Source organism: Rana temporaria, chromosome 2 (assembly GCF_905171775.1).
Source record: "Rana temporaria chromosome 2, aRanTem1.1, whole genome shotgun sequence".
In the NCBI taxonomy this organism is placed as follows: Eukaryota; Metazoa; Chordata; class Amphibia; order Anura; family Ranidae; genus Rana; species Rana temporaria.
In genome coordinates this window covers 26,427,239-26,446,864 of record NC_053490.1, presented here as the reverse complement: position 1 = coordinate 26,446,864, position 19,626 = coordinate 26,427,239, and the positions used below count along the sequence as shown (strand labels likewise).

General features: G+C 41.1%; 1 protein-coding gene across 4 annotated transcripts in view; it reads left to right on the top strand.

Annotated features, from left to right (window-relative positions):
- The window catches only part of DLG2 (discs large MAGUK scaffold protein 2), a 2,211,856-nt gene that overhangs the window by 1,799,164 nt on the left and 393,066 nt on the right, over positions 1-19,626 (top strand). The gene's annotated exons all lie outside the window — the stretch shown is intronic.

Genomic DNA, 19,626 nt, shown 5'->3' with positions numbered 1-19,626 from the left:
TATGTGTATGTGTGTGGTGTGTGTATGTGTGGTGTCTGTATGTGTATGTGTGTGTGTGTGGTGTGTATGTATGTGTGATGTATGTGTGGTGTCTGTATGTGTGTGGTGTGTATGTATGTGTACTGTATGTGTGTGGTGTCTGTATGTGTATGTGTGTGGTGTCTGTGTGGTGTGTATGTATGTGTGCGGTGTGTATGTACGTGTACTGTATGTGTGTGGTGTGTATGTATGTGTATGTGTGGTGTGTATGTATGTGTACTGTATATGTGTGGTGTGTATGTATGTGTACTGTATGTGTGTGGTGTCTGTATGTGTATGTGTGTGGTGTCTGTGTGAGTGGTGTATGTGATGTGTACTGTATGTGTGTGATGTCTGTATGTGTATGTGTGGTGTCTGTATGTGTGATGTCTGTATGTGTATGTGTGTGGTGTGTATGTATGTGTACTGTATGTGTGTGGTGTCTGTATGTGTGGTGTCTGTATGTGTGTGGTGTGTATGTATGTGTACTGTATGTGTGTGGTGTGTATGTGTGGTGTGGTGTGTATGTATGTGTACTGTATGTGTGTGGTGTGTATGTATGTGTACTGTATGTGTGTGATGTCTGTATGTGTATGTGTGATGTATGTGTGGTGTGTGTATGTGTATGTGTGTGGTGTCTGTATGTGTGGTGTCTGTATGTGTGTGGTGTGTATGTATGTGTACTGTATGTGTGTGGTATGTCTGTATGTGTATGTGTGTGGTGTGTATGTATGTGTACTGTATGTGTGTGGTATGTATGTATGTGTATGTGTGGTGTGGTGTGTATGTATGTGTACTGTATGTGTGTGGTGTCTGTATGTGTATGTGTGTGGTGTCTGTGTGAGTGGTGTATGTGATGTGTACTGTATGTGTGTGATGTCTGTATGTGTATGTGTGGTGTCTGTATGTGTGATGTCTGTATGTGTATGTGTGTGGTGTGTATGTATGTGTACTGTATGTGTGTGGTGTCTGTATGTGTGGTGTCTGTATGTGTGTGGTGTGTATGTATGTGTACTGTATGTGTGTGGTATGTCTGTATGTGTATGTGTGTGGTGTGTATGTATGTGTACTGTATGTGTGTGGTATGTATGTATGTGTATGTGTGGTGTGGTGTGTATGTATGTGTACTGTATGTGTGTGGTGTCTGTATGTGTATGTGTGTGGTGTGTATGTATGTGTGGTGTGTGTATGTGTGGTGTCTGTATGTGTATGTGTGCTGTGGTGTGTATGTATGTGTACTGTATGTGTGTGGTATGTATGTATGTGTATGTGTGGTGTGGTGTGTATGTATGTGTACTGTATGTGTGTGGTGTCTGTATGTGTATGTGTGTGGTGTGTATGTATGTGTGGTGTGTGTATGTGTGGTGTCTGTATGTGTATGTGTGCTGTGGTGTGTATGTATGTGTACTGTATGTGTGTGGTGTGTTTTGTCCGTATCCATTAGCACATTATCAGGCTGTGCGTTGTAGTCAGCGGAGGGTTGGATGGACTCCCTCGGCTCAGCACGATAATATAGGAATTGATTGTCTGCATTCTCCACAGAAAAACATTTAGAAAGCAAAGCAAACAGAAACATAAGGCGTCCAATTATGAGCTTTCCACAATCCCTCTCCAGTGCTTTAATGAGTTCCAGGCTGGGGCATTAAATAGAGTTTATGCAGCTTAATCTCCGGATTGTACAATAACAACTTAATATGCGGCTCCATAGAGCACACGGCCACATGTCATTATTAGTGTGTTCCATGCTCCGTCCTCCGCCCAACACCGATACTTCACATCTCATGAAAGGCGATTCACACAGCAAACTTTTCTTTTCTTGTTTCAGAGAGGTTGGGGGGGGGGGGGGGTTAAAGATGAAGTTTAATCTTATTACATTTTGTCTTCCCTGATTACCCCCCCTCCCCTTTCATCAACATGCTAATGTAACATGTTAATAAAATCTTTTCATTTTCATGATACATCTTATTTTGGAGCCAGAGATGTCATCACTGGGTCTCTGTGCTTTTTTATGCAAAGCAGGCAAACCATGGCTGGTAGAAGGAGCAGGAGATACAACATACTTACCAAAATATTAGCCCTGGTCTCCCAGAAACAGTTCATTACTGTGCACCTCATACCCGACCAGGGACTAGGCAGTCACACCCAGAACCCAGCAGCTTACAGGAGTGGTCCACCCAAACCCCACCTCCATTTATGCAGAGACCACCCACTCACAGCCTGAACTCACCATAATGAACGTCTTACTGTACATGTGCGGTAACTCCAATAAGGGGACGCTATGATCCCGGGACACAGCATTTTCGGGACCGGGGACCAAGATGTGGGACTGTTCAGGCAAATTTGGGAAAGCTGTCATCTATGGATGTGGTAGTGAAGAGCTACAACCCCTGGCAGGGTTTGAAAAGGAAGATGTAAGCTACCCAACATGTTTCATTGGGCCAAACAGTCCTTCATCAGGGCTCAGATGAAAAAAAACAACGCTTCAAGATACAAATGCTCCTTTGGAATGGTTCCATGGCACATAATGCATTACTTATCACAATGTATGTGGTCTCATAAAGCTTGTGTCACACAAGTGTCTTGAAGAGAAGAGCTACAATCCCTGGCAGGGTTTGAAAAGGAAGATATAAAATAGCCAACATGTTTTGTGGGCCAAACAGTCCTTCATCAGGGCACAGACGAAAAATAGAAAATGCTTCAAAATACAAAGGCTCCTGGGAATGGTTCCATGGCACATAAGGAGCGTTACTGGTCACAATGTACGTGGACTCATAAAGCTTGTGTCACACAAGTGTCTTCCTGTTGTCAGCTGGTTTTCTACTTTTCAGTCTAATTCCATTTTTTTCCAGAGGGATTATTTTTTGGGGGGGACTCCTCCCTCTGGTTTCTCGCCCAGGCAAGAATTACTGAAAAAATGTATGGAATACTCTACGGAGCCTGTGCTACAGTGGCGGCTGGTGGGTTCTTCTTCTGACTGGTAGGAGGAGCTGTAGGTAGAGCATAATTATCAAATTCTACCCCTGGTCTCCCAGAAACAGTTACTGTGCATCTCAGACCCGACCAGGGACTAGGCAGTCACACCCAGAACCCACCAGCTTACAGGAGTGGTCCACACAAATACCACCTCCATTTATGCAGGGACCACCCACTCACAGCCCAAACTCACCATAATGAACGTCTTACTGTACATGCGCAGTAACTCCGATAAGGAGGACGCTATGATCCTGGGCTACAGCATCTTCGGGACTGAGGACCAAGATATGGGACTGCCCAGGCAAGTGGGAAAGTTGGCATCTATGGATGTGGTAGTAAAGAGCTACAACCCCTATCAGGGTTTTAAAAGGAATATATAAAATAGCCAACATATTTTGGGTGCCAAACAGTCCTTCATCATGCAAAGCTTCAAAATACAAAGGCTCCTGTGAATGGGAGCGTTACTGGTCACAATGGACATGGACTCATAAACGTGTCTTCCTGTTGTCAGCTGGTTTTCTACTTTTTATTCCACTTCTTTTTTTTTCGGAAAGGTTACTTTTCTCAGGGACCCCTGCCCCGTTCCTCCTGGTTGAGAATGATGGAAAAATTCCAAAGATTGAGATGGCTGCGCTCCGAGAAGAGATCCAACTTTATTGACACAATAAAATCACTTAAATACAGCACCTTGACACCATCATGGGGGCAGTGATAAGAGTCAACAGGTAGTCAAGAGTAAGCGCTGTGATAGTCCGAAGCGCGTTGACTCTTATCCCTGTGTCAATATAGTTGGATGTCTTCTCTGACTGACGCCTTTATTACCATGAAGTATTATATGTGTCATTATTAATATTTGTTATTAATTTTTTTTTCTAATTAATTAATAATAATAATTAGCAATAATAAAAAATAAAAAATTGTTTTAATTATTATTATTTATTATTAATTTGTTTTGTTCCATTCGTTTAGATGTGGAATTTGTTATTTTACATAATTTATAACTTTGGATTAATTTTTATTCCTTATATCCACTAACAGCCAAATTTGAAAGGAAATTCCAATACCTATAATTTAATAGTTAGTTATTATTAGTTAGTTAGTTAGCTATTCTTTTGAATTTTCAGATTTTCTTTCTTATTTTTAGATGTTCGAAATGTCAAATTTACTCATTTTCAAATTTACCACGTGGCCCTACCAAGTAGTCCTGTTCCCATTCGCCTTTAATACCATGAAGTATTATATGTGTCAATATTATTATTATTATAATTCATATTTATTATTAATTTGTTTTGTTCTAATAAATTAGTAATAATAATTAACAATAATAAAAAATAAAAACTTTTTTTTTAATTATTATTATTATTTATTATTAATTTGTTTCTTTCTAATTATTTAATAATAATAATAAACAATAATCAAAAATAAAAACTTTTTTATTATTGTTTATCATTAATTTGTTTTGTTCCAATTCATTTAGATGCAGAATTTGTTATTTCTGATAAATCGTATTCATTAAGTTTACTAACAGACAAATTTGAAAGGAAATTCCAATACCTATAATTTAATAGTTAGTTATTATTAGATAGTTAGTTGGTTATTATTTAGAATTTTGGGATTTTCTTTCTTAATTTTGAATTGTCGGATTTTTGAACTTCCGAATTTTTTAATTTACGTATTTGCGAATTTCCGAATTTTTGAATTTACGTATTTTTACATTTTCTAATTTCCAGGGTTAGAATTCTCAGATTTTCGAATTTATGAATTTTCGAATTTACGTATTAACTAATTTATGAATTTCGTTTAGAATGAATGACCCGAAAAATGAAAAAGTGAATAATTAACAATAATAAAAAATATAAACTTTTTTTATTATTATTATTAATTATTAATTTGTTTTGTTCCAATTCATTTAGATGCGGACTTTGTTATTTCGGATAATTCGGAACTTCGGAAGAATTCGTATTCATTACGTTTACTAACAGAAATATTTGAAAGGAAATTCCAACACCTATAATTTAATAGTTAGTTATTATTAGTTAGTTAGTTGGTTAGTATTTTGAATTTGGGGATTTTCTTTCTTAATTTTGAATTGTCGGATTTTTGAACTTCCAAATTTTTGAATTTACGTATATTTATGAATTTTCGAATTTACAAATTTTTGTATTTACGTATTTATGAATTTATGAATTTTTGATTTCACGTATTTCCAAATTTTCTAATTTCCAGGATTCAAATTTTCAGATTTTCGAATTTATGAATTTTCAAATTTACGAATTTTCGAATTTCCGTATTAATGAATTTACGAATTTTGTTTATAATGAATGACCTGAAAAACTTACAAGCAAATAATTAACAATAATAAAAAATAAAAACGTTTTATTATTATTATTATTACTTATTATTAATTTGTTTTGTTCCAATTTGTTTTAGAAGAGGAATTCGTTATTTCGGATAATTTGTAACTTATTAACGGCCAAATTTGAAATGAAATTCCAATATCTATAATTTAATAGTTAACGATTATTAGTTAGTTACATATTCTTTCGGATTTTCTTTCTTACTTTTAGATTTTCGAATTTACTAATTTACGAAAAATGATCATAACGAGAGACCCGAAAAAAACAAACAAAATTTTTTTTATACAAATCCTTTGGCAGGTATACGTAGATCTTTTGGGGTAGATCCTTGTACAACGGCGCATTAATGCGCCAGGCGTAGTGTATCTAAGATACACTACACCGCTGTAATTTACTTTGTTTTGCTTTGAATCCTCAACGAATTTGCGCCGTAAGTTACGGCGGCGTAGTGTATCTCTTGCGGCGTAAGGGCGCGGAATTCAAATGGATGTAATGGGGGCGTGTTTTATGTAAATACGTTGTGACCCGACGTAAACGATGTTTTTTTTTAACTGCGCATGCTCGAAATTTAACCGGAACAAGCCAATGCTTACGACGGTGACGTCATTCTATGCAATTCCCTATTCGCGAACGACTTACGCAAACGACGTAAAAAATTCAAAATTGGACGCGGGAACGACGGCCATACTTAACATTGAGTATGCCACCATATAGCAGCTTTAACTATACGCCGGAAAAAGCGGAACGCAAACGACGGAAAAAAATGCGCCGGGCCGACGTACGTTCGTGGATCGCCGTAAATAGCTAATTTGCATACTCGAAGCGGATTTCGACGGGAACGCCACCTAGCGGCCGCTGAAAAATTGCAGCTTAGATCCGACGGCGTACTAAGACGTATGCCTGTCGGATCGAGCCCAGATGCCGTCGTATCTTGTTTTGTGGATACAAAACAAAGATACGACGCAGGAAATTTAAAATTACGACGGCGTATAAGTAGATACGCCGGCGTAATCCTTTTGTGGATCTGCCCCTCTGTGTTTTTATCTGATTTCCTGGAGATCAGATTTTAGATAAAAACACATTTCAGAGGGCGGCACTTCCAGTCCTGGGCCCTGACTGGATAAATCCTAGTTATCGGTTTGTAGGATCCTCTATTTCTGGCGGTCGGTTCCTCCGTGGTCAAAGACACTCCACTACTTTCCATTCATGGCAGGCGATATATTATTCCCTTTATGGGCACCTCGGGGACTTGCGAGCGTTTTTTTTTCTTCGAGGACGGTTGGGCTTAGACAAACACGGGGTTAACCCCGGCCATGCCGAGCAGAACTGAGGCCGGTGAAGGGCCAAATCTGCATTCATGCCAAGCCTTTCCTTTTATGTTGCTAAGGTTACCATAAAGAAAGTCCTCGCGTTCCCTCGGGTCTCTCAGCTCCGTGCTAGACATAAAACACGCCGCGCTCAGACGAAAGACCGCCATTAACCTTCGCTGCCTTAGAGAGGCGTCGCTAATGAGAAGTGGTGGGAAGGAAAGTGTCTGGACCGTAGCAGCCAATCAAATCACAGCTGCTGTTTTTTCTAGGGCAGTTTAGAGAATTTAAGGAGGAATATGATTGGTTGCTAAGGTGACTTTTCTGTCCGTTCTCCCAGAGAAGCAGGTGACTGAGACCTACTTGGCAACTAAACTGCAGAACAATATCTTTTGTGGTAATGTCATCTGACATACACTATATTGCCAAAAGTATTGGGACGCCTGCCTTTACACACACACATGCATTTTAATGACATCCCAGTCTTAGTCCGTAGGGTTCAATATTGAGGTGGCCCACCCTTTGCAACTATAACAGCTTCAACTCTTCTGGGAAGGCCGTCCACAAGGTTTAGGAGTGTGTCTATGGGAATGTTTGACCATTCTTCCAGAAGCGCATTCGTGAGGTCAGGTACTGATGTTGGATGAGAAGGTCTGGCTCACAGTCTCCGCTCTAATTCATCCCAAAGGTGTTCTATCGGGTTGAGGTCAGGACAAGTTCCTCCACCCCAAACTCGCTCATCCATGTCTTTATGTACCTTGCTTTGTGCACTGGTGCGCAGTCATGTTGGAACAGGGAGGAGTCATCCCCAAACTGTTCCCACAAAGTTGGGAGCATGAAATTGTCCAAAATGTCTTGGTATGCTGACGCCTTAAGAGTTCCCTTCACTGGAACTAAGGGGCCAAGCCCAACCCCTGAAAAACAACCCCACACCATAATCCCCCCTCCACCAAATGATTTGGACCAGTGGAAAAAGCAAGGTCCATAAAGACATGGATGAGTGAGTTTGGGGTGGAGGAACTTGATTGGCCTGCACAGAGTCCTGACCTCAATAGAACACCTTTGGGATGAATTAGAGCGCAGACTGTGAGCCAGGCCTTCTTCTCCAACATCAGTGCCTGACCTCACAAATGCGCTTCTGGAAGAATGGTCAAACATTCCCATAGACACACTCCTAAACCTTGTGGACAGCCTTCTCAGAAGAGATGAAGCTGTTATAGCTGCAAAGGGCGGGGCCAACTTAATATTGAACCCTAAGACTGGGCTGCCATTAAAGTTCATGTGCGTGTAAAGGCAGGCGTCCCAATACTTTTGGCAATATAATGTTTATTTCTCTGTTAACACCTTGCTGCCCCTCTGAAGAGCATTTTTGATTTTTGCGGTGGATCACTTTTCACAGGCATTTGTGAGGCGGCTACATTACCAGCGCCTTCCCCCCTCAGTGCACAGTCACATGTTCCAGGAGGCAGACCCAGAGTACCCGGAGGTGGATTTCCTGTTGTATCACATAGGGAATTGTATTTAGAAACATCTAAAAATTAACATATTGTTTTAAAAAATAACTATACAATACATGGAACAGATACAACTGATTATAACCTCTACGTGTTTCGCCAAACAATGGCTTCTTCAGAAGGAATTTTATCAGGCACTGCATGTATAATCACTGAGTGTTGATAAGTATTTTGCTTTAAAATCCAATAAATATTTGGCTCCAGAACCACAGGGAGAAGACAGATATGGATAATTGGTGAGAGAGGCACAATGACGCCCCCTATTGGCCCATCTCCAAAAACAGTGATTTCTAATTGGAAGGTAACACATCCCAAATTTTTTTTCTCCAAAAGTTACCCTGTTGTTTTCCTCTTCCAGAATGAGGAAAAGGAACAAGTGTTAATTTTAAACAAAATGTATGGTCCAAAAAAAAAACGACATGAACCTTACAGCATACCATGCAAAGATTCTTCTAACTCCTCTATGCTAAGCGCGGCTCAGAATAGAGGAGGTAGAGGAATCTTTAAAAATACATTTAGTGCCTGATAAAAGTTCTCCTGAAGAAGCCATCGTTTTGGCGAAACATGTAAAGATTATAATCAGTTGCATCTGTTCCATGTATTGTATTGTAATTTTGGACAACAAAATGTTTATTTTTAGTTTTTTCAAAATACAATTTTGATATATTTTTTAATGTGTGTTGTTGTGTTTTGGCATCTGGAAAATCCCATTTCTTGGTTCTTTGTAATGTAATTACCGATAATCTAAGAAGGAAATTGCTGAATGTTTGAGAATCATCAGCACCTCATCCCTTGTTTGAAAATTTACATAACAAAGAACCAAGATAGAAAAATATATAAAAAATTTATTTAGAAACAACAAATTGTTGTAAAAAATAACCATACAATACATGGAACAGATCCAACTGATTATAATCTCTACATGTTTCGCCAAACCATGGCTTCTTCAGGCGAAATTTTATCAGGCACCTGCATGTATGATTACTGAGTTTTGATAAATATTTTGCTTTAAAATCCAATAAATATTTGGCTCCAGAACCACATGGGGAAGACAGATATTGATAATTGATGAAATCACAGAGAGAGGCACAATGACGTCCCTTATTGGCCCATCTGTAAAAACAGTGAACAACAATGAATCCTAATTGGAAGGTAACAAATCCAAAAATACATTTCTCTAAATTTTCCCAGTTGTTTTGCTTTCCCAGAATGAGGAAACAGAGATAGTTTCCAACAAAACTTATGGTCCAACAAAACCGCCAGCAGGGGCTCAGCATAGAGGAGGTAGGATTAGGATTCATTGTTGTCCACTGTTTTTACAGATGGGCCAATAGGGGGCGTCATTGTGCCTCTATCTGTGATTTCACCAATTATCAAAATCTGTCTTCCCCTGTGGTTCTGGAGCCAAGTATTTATGGGATTTTAAAGCAAAATATTTATCAACACTCAGTGATCATGCATGCAGTGCCTGATAAAAGTGCTCCTGAAGAAGCCATCGTTTGGCGAAACACGTAGAGATTATAATCAGTTGCATCAGTTCCATGCATTGTATGGTTATTTTTTACAACAATGGGCCAGATTCACAGTACAAGTACGCCAGCGTATCTACTGATACTCCGGCGTACTTTCAAATTTGCCGCGTCGTATCTTTAGTTTGAATCCTCAAACCAAGATACGACGGCTTTTGGCTTCGATCCGACAGGCGTACGGCTTCGTACGCCTTCGGATCGTAGGTGTAATACTTTGGCGCCCGCTGGGTGGAGTTTGTGTCGTTTTCTGCGTTGGGTATGCTAATTAGCTTTTTCCGGCGATTCGCGAAGGTACACGCGGCCGTCCAATTCTCTTACGTCGTCTCTAGTCGGCTTTTCCCGGCGTATAGTTAAAGCTTCTATTCTGTGGCGTATAGATAGACTTGCCATGTTAAAGTATGGCCGTCGTTCCCGTGTCGAATTTTAAATATTTTTTTTTTTGCGTAAGTCGTCCGTGAATAGGAAAGGACGTAACGCACGTTCAAAAAATGACGTCTGTGCGACGTTATTTCGCGCAAAGCACGGTGGGAAATTTCAAAACGGAGCATGCGCAGATGTTCGGCGCGGGAACGCGCCTAATTTAAATGATCCACGCCCCCTACCTGGATCATTCGAATTAGGCGGGCTTGCGCCGGAGGGATTTACGCTACGCCGCCGCAACTTTACAGGCAAGTGCTTTGTGAATCAAGCACTTGCCCGTAAAACTTGCGGCGGTGTAACGTAAATGCGATACGTTACGCCGCCGTAAATGTACCTGAATCTGGCCCAAAATGTTGATTTTTAGATGTTTCTAAATAAAATTTTATATGTTTTTTAATATGTGTTCTTGTGTTTTGGCACCTGAAAAATCCAATATCTTGGTTCTTTGTTAAATAATTACCAAAAAATCTAACGATATAATCATAGATATATATATATATATACAAATACATGCATATAAACACCCAAACAAAACAATAATACAACACTAAATCAATAACAATATAACAAACACACAATGATAGTTTAAACACCTTTAATATTATAACTTGAATTCTTTTTTTATTTACAACTCTTTTTATGGCTAAAACCCTCTGATTGGCTGAGCGAATGACAGAAGAGAGCCCTGTGTTGGTAAACAACACAGAGATCTCTACAGACATCAGCTATGTGGTTTTTTTTTTTTTTTCGCCCTGCAAAGCAAGGAGCAAAAGCCAGCACATTGCTTTGTAAAAATCAACACGGTTAACCCCTTAATCGCCCCTAAAAGTTAAAACCCTCCCAGCCAGTGTCATTAGTACAGTGACAGTGTATAGTATCAGCACTGATCACTGTATAAGTTTCACTGGTGATGTCAGTGTCAGTTACTCAGTTCCCACACAGCGTCAGTTAGTGTCAGATTGTCCGCCGCACTATTGCAGTCCCATTATAAGTCGCTGATCGCCGCCATTACTAGTATCATTTTTATTTTTTTGAATTCCTGTATATATGCCATAGTTTTGTAGGCACTATAACTCTCACACAAACCAATCAATATACGCTTATTGAGATTTTTTTTCACCAAAGACATGTTGCAGAATACATATCTGCCAAAAGTTATGAAGAAATTACATTTTTTTTTTTAACCACTTAAGACCCGGACCTTTAGGCAGCTAAAGGACCTGGCCAGTTTTTGCGATTCGCACTGCGTCGCTTTAACTGACAATTGTGCGGTCGTGCGACGTGGCTCCCAAACAAAATTGGCGTCCTTTTTTTGCCACAAATAGAGCTTTCTTTTGGTGGTATTTGATCACCTCTGCAGTTTTTGTTTTTTGCGCTATAAACAAAAATAGAGCGACAATTTAGAAAAAAATGCAATATTTTTTACTTTTTGCTCTAATAAATATCCCCCAAAAATATATAAAAAAAAAATGTTTTCCTCAGTTTAGGCCGATACGTATTCTTCTACCTATTTATGGTAAAAAAAATCGCAATAAGCATTTATCGATTGGTTTGCGCAAAATGTATAGCATTTACAAAATAGGGGATAGTTTTATTGCATTTTTATAAAAAAATGTTTTTTACTACTAATGGCGGCAATCAGCGATTTTTTTTCCTGACTGCGACATTATGGCGGACACTTCGAACAATTTTGACACATTTTTGGGACCATTGTCATTTTCACAGCAAAAAATGCATTCAAAATGCATTGTTTACTGTGAAAATGACAATTGCAGTTTGGGAGTTAACCACAAGGGGGCGCTGAAGGGGTTAAGTGTGACCTCATTTGTGTCTCTAACTGTAGGGGGGTGTGGCTGTGACATCATCAATTGTGTTTCCCTATAAAAGGGAACACACGATCGATGACTGCACCACAGTGAATAACGGGGAAGCTGTGTTTACACACAGCTCTCCCCGTTCTTCAGCTCTGGGGACCGATCGCGGGACTCCAGCGGCGATCGGGTCCCGCGGTCACGGTCACGGAGCTTCGGACCCACGGCTGGGCACTTAAAGAGGACGTACCTATACTTGCTTGTGCCCAGCCATGCCATTCTGCCGGCGTATATGTGCAGGAGGCGGTCCTTAAGCGGTCAATTAGATATGTTTTATAACAAAGAAAAAAATATTGTTTTTTTTGTTTATAGCGCAAAAAAAAAAAAAAATAACTAAAATAAAAAAATCATTGGTGATCATATATCACTAAAAGAAAACTCTATTTGTGTGAATAAAATGATATAAATGTAATTTGTGTACAGTGTTGCATGCTCGCACAATCGCCATTTACCGTAGCGCAGTGCTGAATAGAAAGAAAAATGGCCTGGTCATGAAAGGGGGTAAAACCTTCCGGAGCTCAAGTGGTTAAAGTATTTTTTTAATTTTTTTTTATAGCTGATTAGTTTAGGGTTATGCAGCAGTATTTAGGGTACTGTCTGATAAAGGTGGACTGACCCTTTAAGGCCTGCTTACACCTGGAAGCGAAACAAAACCCCCTCAATGAAAAAATGAATTATTTATAATATATTGGAGCTTACCGGTCCTTAGATGTGGTGGCTGCAGGGCCGCCATCAGGGGGGTACAGGCATTACACCTGTAAGGGACCCGGACGCCCCCCCTTTTTTTTTCGTTTGACCCCCCCCCCACCTTTAGAAACTCGCGGCAGGGTCACGCCCCCCGTTTTTTTTTTAATTTATAAATTTTTTCGTCTGACCCCCCCATCTTAAGCAACTCGCGGCAGGGTCACGCCCCCACCCCCCCGTTTTTTTTTTTCATTTCTAATTTATTTATTTTTTCGTCTGACCCCCCCACCTTTAGCAATTTGCGGCAGGGTCACGCCCCCCGCCGTTTTTTATTATTTTTTTTCCGACTGACTTTAGCAACTCGTGGCAGGAGAGAGAAGAGAAGCCTTGACTTCCGTTACCACAACCCCCCCGTCTTATCATCTTGCGGCAGGAGAGAGGAGGGCCCCCCCCCGGTGCTTCTCTGCTCCAAGGGGGCCCTGCCTATAGCTGTGTAAGGGGACCCAAAATTTGTGATGGCTTCCCTGGGTGGCTGCATTTGTTTTCTTTTTCCTATTTTTTTTCTCTTTATTTTATTTATTTATTTATCTTTATTTTCAACTGGTGATCCTGTCAGTAACACACTTCCTTCCTTGGGGTGACAACATTCAGTCACTGTACTTTGGAGGGACAGCGTTGTCACCTCAGGACGGGATGTGTCTTAGGACTACCAAAACGTCCTCGTCTCCTCTTTTCCATAACATGGAGGGGAGGGGTTATGTTGTCAACGGAGGAATGTAACTAATAACAGTACAGCACAGGCAGACATTTAAGGATGGTTGGGATATTTCTGGCAGGACCAATGGGATTTTTTTTTTTTTTTTTGCTTTTATCAAAGAGATATAAGAAAACCCCCTCAATGGTATATGTAGAAGACCAATAGGGAATCGGTAAGTAAATTTGATTGTTGGGGTGTACATACACTTTAACACAACAAAATCGGCACATCACACTGGACTGGTCCATGCTTTGATGTAATCAGGGCCGGTGCTACCATTAGGAGAACTAGGCAGCCGCCTAGGGCGCACTGCTGCCTAGGGGGCGCCCTGACACACCAAGGGGGGTGCAGCAAAATGAGGTTTCGCCTAGGGTGTCAAAGATCATTGCATCAGCCCTGGATGCAATCTCTTTAGTGTGCCATGTAGAGCGCCGCAGAATATGTCAGCTCTTTATAAATAAATGTATTAATCTGCGTAAGATACGGTCCTGACCGCCTTCTAGGTCTCTGCCTCTTCAAACCATTCCAGTCCCACAGGGACCTACAGTGGGTGTGAAATCCTTCATGTTGTCCATCTTTGAATCAGGCGATTAGAAGGGGATTCTGGGGAGCGAGGATTTATTTCCACACTTCGGGATTCTTCTGACAGATTCTGTTAACTCCTGCACTGCCACAAGAACAATGGATGGAGAGATAGAGGACTGAGAGATGGAAAGACAAAGAGAGGAAGAGAGACAGGCAATAGTAACAAAGGAAGGAAAGACAGAATGAAGGTAGGGATTTACGGAAGGAAGGAAGAGAGAAAGGAAGGAAGGAAGGAAGGACAGAATGAAGGTAGGGAGTACAGAAGGAAGGAAAAGAGAAAGGAAGGAAGGAAGGAAGGAAGGACAGAATGAAGGTAGGGAGTACGGAAGGAAGGAAGGAAGGACAGAATGAAGGTAGGGAGTACGGAAGGAAGGAAAAGAGAAAGGAAGGAAGGAAGGCAGGTAGGCAGTATGGAAGGAAGTAAGAGAGAAAGGAAGGAAGGAAGGACCAAATGAAGGTAGGGAGTACGGAAGGAAGCAAGAAAGGAAGGAAGGACAGAATGAAGGTAGGGAGTATGGAAGGAAGGAAGAGAGAAATGAAGGAAGGGAGTACAGAAGGATGGAAGGAAGGAAGGAAGGACAGAATGAGGGTGGGGAGTGAGAAGTAAGTAAGAGCAGAATGAAAGGAAGGAAGGGAAGAAGGAAGAATGTAAGGAAGAACGGAATGAAAGGAAGGAAGGAAGGGAAGAAGGAAGAAAGGAAGGAAGAACTAACAGAATGAGCGTGGGGAGTAAAGAATGAAGGAAGAGAGAATGTAAGTAAGGAAGGAATAACAGAATGACAGGAGAAAGGAAGGAAGGAAAGGAAAAAAGGAAGAGGCAAAAGAATAAAGGTAGTGAGGAAGGAAGGAAGAAGGGTAGAGAGAACAGAATGAAGGTGGGAAGAACAGAAGGAAGGAACAGAGAACAGAACTGAAGGTAGGGAGGAAGGAAGGAAGGACAGGAGAGAGCAGTATGAAGGTGGGGAGAACAGAAGGAAGGAAGGGGAAAAAAATAAGGAAAGGAAGGCATAACAAATGGAAGGAAGGAAGAGGGAAAGGAAGGAAGGAAGTTAGGAGTAGGAAGGAAGAACAGAATGAAGGTAGGGAGTATAAAAGGAAGGAAGAGAAAACGGAAGGAAGGGAGTGTAGAAGGAAGAAAGAACCAATTGAGGGTGGGGAGTGAGAAGGAAGGAAGGAGAGAAGGAAGGAAGGGCAGTATAAGGATGGGAAATACACAAGGAATGAAGAGTGAATAGAGGGAAGGAAGGAAAGAATAACAGAATGGCAGGAGAAACGAAGAATGGGAGAAAGGGGCAACAGAATAAAGGTAAGAAGGAAGAAAGGAAGACGAGGAGAACAGAATAAAGGCGGGAAGAACAGAAGGAAGGAAGAAAGAAAGGGAGGAAGGAAGGAAGAGAGAACAGAACTGAAGGTAGGGAAAGAAAGTAGGGAGGAAGTAAGGATGGAGGGTGGGAAGTGAGAAGAAAAGGAAGGAAGGAAGGAACAGAATGAGGGTGGGGAATACAGAAGGAAGGAAGAGAGAATGTAAGGAAGGAAGGAATAACAAAATGACGAGAGAAAGGAAGGAAGGAAGGAAATGAAAGAAGGAAGAGGCAACAGAATAAAGGTAGTGAGGAAGGAAGGAAGAAGGTTAAAGAGAACAGAATGAAGGAGGGAAGAACAACAGAAGGGAAGAGAGAACAGAGTTGAAGGTAGGGAGGAAGGAAGGATGGAAGAAATCAGTATGAAGGTGGGGTGACGAGAAGGGGAGAAAAAAAAGAAGGAAGGAAGGCAGAACAAATTGAAGGAAAAGAGAAAGGAAGGAAGCAAGAACAGAATGCAGATAGGCATAGGTGTGCGCAGCCTATTGCATTAGGTTGTGCACCCCAAACCTCCAACACATATGCGTTTGACATATTTACCGGCCTCTTCCCTGCTCTCCCTCCTAATACAACGAGGGGAAGGGAGACCCGGGCAACAGAAGGAAATGGAAAAGAGAAAGGAAGGGTGCCATATATTAGTACCAATCCCCTATATTTTCCTCCTGTGGCAGCTGAATGTTGACAAAAGGGAGAGAAGAGGAAGCCCACTTTCAGCTGCTGCAGAAGAAAATTACAGATCGGTTGGTTCCTCTTAATTCCACCCCCCGCCGCCTCTCCTGTCCAGGTTCTGAGGGTCGGCAAGGAAGGATTGTGGTTTACCTGCCCACCATTGACAGGTTGCCAACTCCAGCATTAGGGTGTGCCCAGGCACACCTGGCACACCCCTTGCGCACGCCTATGCAGATAGGGAATATGGAAGGAAGAAAGAGAGAACGTAAAGAAGGAAGGAAGAACCAAATAAGTGTGGGGAGTGAGAAGGAAGGAAGAAAAGCAAGGAAAGAAGGAAGGAAGGGGAAGGACAGAATAAGGCTTAGTAGTACAGAAGGAAGGAAGAAAGAATAGAGGGATGGAAAGAATAACAGAATGACAGGAGAAAGGAAGGACGGAAGGATGGGGCAACAGAATAAAGGTAGGGAGGAAGAAGGGAAGGCAGAACAGAATGGAGATGGGAAGAACAGAAGGAAGGAAGAGAGAAAGGAAGGAAGGAAGGAAGGAAGGAAGGAAGAAAGAACATAATTGAAGGTAGGGAGGGAGGAAGGAAAGACAGAAGAGAGCAGTATGAAGGTGGGGGGATAAGGAAGAGAGAACAGGAGGAAGGAAGGAATGGAAGGAAGGAAGGAAGGAAGGAAGGAAGAACCAAATAAGAGTGGGGAGTGAGAATTAAGGAAGGAAGGATTGAAAGAAGAACAGAATGAAGGAATGGGAGGAAGGAAGGAAGGTAGGATGCAAGGAAGGATGGAAGGAAAAACAGAAGGAAGGTAGGGGAGGAAGGAAGGAAGCGGGAACAGAAGGAAGGAAGTGTGTTACTGTAATGTCTGTGTATTAGGCTACATGAATTTAGCAGCGATAAGGACAGAGGCAGAAAGTAGACAATAGATACATAGTGAAAGAGAACACTGATTCATACATGGTTACATTGTATTTATGTTTGATAACAAGACTTCAACAAGACCAAGATACCAATCATTCAAAGAAAGAAAGAAAAAGAAAGAGGTTCATGTCTGTAGATAAGCCTATGTGATTTTAGCAGAAAAAATATGGATGGATGGATGGATGGATAGATGGAAGGATGGATGGATGGATGAATGGATAGATGGAAGGATGGATGGATGGATGAATGGATAGATGGAAGGATGGATGGATGGATGAATGGATAGATGGAAGGATGGATGGATGCATGGAAGGATGGAAGGATGCATGGATGAATGGATAGATGGAAGGATGGATGGATGCATGGATGAATGGATAGATGGAAGGATGGATGGATGCATGGATGAATGGATAGATGGAAGGATGGATGGATGAATAAGAAAGGTACTAATTCATAAACATTTACATATTGACAAGGCTACAATAACTTACAAAGATAGATAGATAGATAAATAGATAGATAGACAGACAGACAGACAGACAGACAGACAGACAGACAGACAGACAGACAGACAGACAGACAGATAGATAGATAGATAGATAGATAGATAGATAGATAGATAGATAGATAGATAGATAGACAGATATATGTTGTATATTTGTGTATTTATGTTTGTTAACAATCCTTCATCAAGTTACCAAGACAGGAATAGATGGAAGGATAAATAGATTTTCATTCCTAGCCAGTCACATGGTATTTCCTGACAAGGGAACATCAACTACAAAGATAGAGAGATACAAATCTACATAGCTAATGAGAGATGGACATATGTTGTGTATTTAGGTTTATTAGCAAGTCTTCATCAAGTTACCAAGACAGATCCATCTGTGGAAAGAAAGAAAGAAGGCTTGGTAGAGAGACGAAGCACGGAGAGATGGATAAATAGATGGATGGATGGATTAATGGATGAATAGATAGATGGATGGATGAATAGATAGATGGATGGATGAATAGATAGATGGATGGATGAATAGATGGATGGATGGATTAATAGATAGATGGATGAATAGATGGATGGATGGATGGATGGATGGATGGATAGATAGATAGATGGATGAATAGATGGATCAACTTATTTATTCACATGATGTTGTTGACAAAGTTACATCAAATTACAAAGATAGACAGACAGATAGATAGATAGATAGATAGATAGATAGATAGATAGATAGATAGATAGATAGATAGATAGAAGACAATAAGTATGTAGAGTGGTAGATATGTGAAGATGTGGAGGGAGGGAAGGGGAGGTAGGAAGTCATTGCTGGGGGTGTGTGGGGGGGGGGGGGAGGACAGAAGGGGGTCCATGCAGACAGATCAGTGTGAAGACAAAGAATGAAAGACAAGTCTGGATGAACTGTCAGGGAGAGGATGGATGGGTGTTGATAAGGCTACATCAACTTACAAAGATAAATAGAATAGATAGATAGATAAATAGAATAGATAGATAGATAGATAGATAGATAGATAGATAGATAGACAGACAGACAGACAGACAGACAGACAGACAGACAGATAGATAGATAGATAGATACATATATGAATGGATACATGGATGGATAGATAGACAGACGGATGGATGGATGGATGAATAAATAAATAGATCAATAAAGAGATGGATGGATAGATAAATAAATAGATTGATAAATAGATGGATGGATAAATATATTAATAAATGGATGGATAGACAGATATGTAGTAGAGATGAGAGGGAAGGGGAGGAACTGGTGAGAGGGGGAAATGTGGACAGAGATGGATGGATGGATGGATGGATTGATGGATGGATGGAGAGGGATGGATGGAGAGGGATGGATGGAGAGGGATGAGTGCAGTGTGATGATGATGATGGATGGAAAGGGATGGATGGAGAGGGATGGATGAATGGATGGAGAGTGATGAGTGCAGTGTGATGATGATGATGATGATGCATGGAGAGGGATGGATGGATGGAGAGGGATGAGTGCAGTGTGATGATGATGATGATGATGATGATGGATGGAGAGGGATGGATGGATGGATGGAGTGTGATGATGATGATGATGATGCATGGAGAGGGATGGAGAGGGATGAGTGCAGTGTGATGATGATGATGATGATGATGGATGGAGAGGGATGGATGGAGAGGGATGGATGGAGAGGGATGGATGGATGGAGAGGGATGGATGAATGGATGGATGGAGAGGGATGGATGAATGGATGGATGGAGAGGGATGAATGGATGGAGAGGGATGAGTGCAGTGTGATGATGATGATGATGGATGGATGGATGGATGGAGAGGGATGAGTGCAGTGTGGTGATGATGATGATGATGATGATGATGATGATGATGATGATGATGATGATGATGGATGGAGAGGGATGGATGGATGGATGGAGAGGGATGAGTGCAGTGTGATGATGATGATGATGCATGGAGAGGGATGGAGAGTGATGAGTGCAGTGTGATGATGATGATGATGATGGATGGAGAGGGATGGATGGATGGAGAGGGATGGATGGAGAGGGATGGATGGATGGAGAGGGATGGATGAATGGATGGATGGAGAGGGATGGATGAATGGATGGATGGATGGAGAGGGATGAGTGCAGTGTGATGAT